The sequence below is a fragment of the Ascaphus truei genome, chromosome 3 (genome assembly GCF_040206685.1).
Source record: "Ascaphus truei isolate aAscTru1 chromosome 3, aAscTru1.hap1, whole genome shotgun sequence".
In the NCBI taxonomy this organism is placed as follows: domain Eukaryota; kingdom Metazoa; phylum Chordata; class Amphibia; order Anura; family Ascaphidae; genus Ascaphus; species Ascaphus truei.
Genome location: NC_134485.1, coordinates 149588486 through 149591667, shown reverse-complemented (window position 1 = coordinate 149591667; position 3182 = coordinate 149588486).

The window sequence follows — 3182 nt, the reverse complement described above, 5'->3', positions numbered from 1 at the left end:
ACACACAGACACACACACACAGTCACACACACACAGTCACACACACCACAGTCACACACACACAGCCACCACACACACACAGTACACACACAGCACACACACACAGTCACACACACACAGTACACACACAGTCACACACACAGTCACACACACACACACACACACACAACACACACACACAGACACACACACACACACACACACAGTCACACACAGTCACACACACACAGTCACACACACAGTCACACACACACAGACACACACACACAGACACACACACACACACAGCACACACACACGACACAAACACACACGACACACACACACACAGCACACACAGACACACACACACAGTCACACACAGACACACACACACAGTCACAAACACACAGACACACACACACACAGACACCACACACAGACACACAGACACACACACACAGACACACACACAGACACACCACAACACACACACACACAGACACACACACACAGGAACACACACAACACAGACACACACAGCAACACACAGACACACACACACAGACACACACACACACGACACACACACACAGTCACACACACACCACAGCACACACACAGTCACACACACAGTCACACACACAGTCCACACACACAGTCACACACACTACACACAGTCACACACAGTCACACACACATCAACACAGACACACACAGTCACACACACAGTCACCACACAGACACACACAGTCACACACACACACACACACACACACACACACACACACAACACACACACACACACACACAGCACACACACACAGTCACAACACAGTCACACACACAGTCACCACACACACAGTCACACACACACACACACAGTCACACACACACACACACACAGTCACACACACACACACAGTCACACACACACAGTCACACACACACACACACACACACACACACGACACACACACACACACAGTCACACACACACAGTCACACACACAGACACACACACAGCACAACACAGCACACACAGTCACACACACACAGACACACACACACAGTCACACACACACAGACACACACACAGACACACACACAGAGTCACACACAGACACACACACACAGTCACACACAGACACACACACAGTCACACACACAGTCACACACACACACACACACACACACACACACACACACACACACACACACACACACACACACACACACACACACACACAGTCACACACACAGTCACACACACAGTCACACACACACAGACACACACACACACAGACACACACACACAGTACACACACAGACACACACACACAGACACACACACAGACACAAACACACAGACACACACACACAGACACACACACACAGACACACACACACACAGCACACACACACACACTGACACACACACACACAGACACACACACACACAGACACACACACACAGACACACACACACACAGACACACACACACAGACACACACACACAGACACACACACAGACACACACACACAGACACACACACACACACACACAGTCACACACACAGTCCCACACACAGTCACACACACAGTCACACACACAGTCACACACACACACACACACACACACACACACACACACACACACCTCACACACACACACACACACACACACACACACACACACACACACACACACACACACACACACACAGACACACACACACACACACACACACACACACACACACACACACACACACAGCACACACACACACACACAGTCACACACAGACACACACACACAGTCACACACAGACACACACACAACAGTCACACACAGACACACACACACACAGACACACACACACAGACACACACACACAGACACACACACACACAGACACACACACACACAGACACACACACACACAGACACACACACACACACAGACACACACACACAACACACACACAGACACACACACACAGACACACACACCAGACACACACACACACAGACACACACACAGACACACACACACAGACACAAACACACAGACACACACACACAGTCACACACACACAGTCACACACACACAGTCACACACACAGTCACACACACAGTCACACACACAGTCACACACACAGTCACACACACAGTCACACACACACACACACACACACACACACACACACACACACACACACACTCACACACACACACACACACACACACAGTCACACACACACAGTCACACACACACACAGTACACACACACACACAGTCACACACAGTCACACAGCACACAGTCACACACACACACACACAGTCACACACCACACAGTCACACACACACACACACAGTCACACACACACAGTCACACACACACACACACACAGTCACACAGTCACACACACAGTCACACACACACAGTCACACACACACAGTCACACACACAGACACACACACAGACACACACACACAGACACACACACAGACACACACACACAGTCACACACACACAGTCACACACACACAGACACACACACATACACACACACACAGTCACACACAGACACACACACACAGTCACACACAGTCACACACACAGTCACACACACAGTCACACACACACACACACACACACACACACACACACACACACACACACACACACACACACACACACACACACACACACAGACACACACACACACAGACACACACACACACAGACACACACACACACAGACACACACAGACACACACAGACACACACACACAGTCACACACAGTCACACACACAGTCACACACACAGTCACACACAGACACACACACACACAGACACACACACACACACAGACACACACACACAGACACACACACACAGACACACACACACAGACACACACACACAGACACACACACACAGACACACACACACAGACACACACACACACACACACACACAGCACACACACACACAGACACACACACACAGACACACACACACACAGACACACACACACACACACACACCACAGACACACACACACAGACACACACACACACCGACACACACACACAGTCACACACACACACACAGACACACACAGTCACACACACAGTCACACACACAGTCACACACACAGTCACACACACAGTCACACACACAGTCACACAC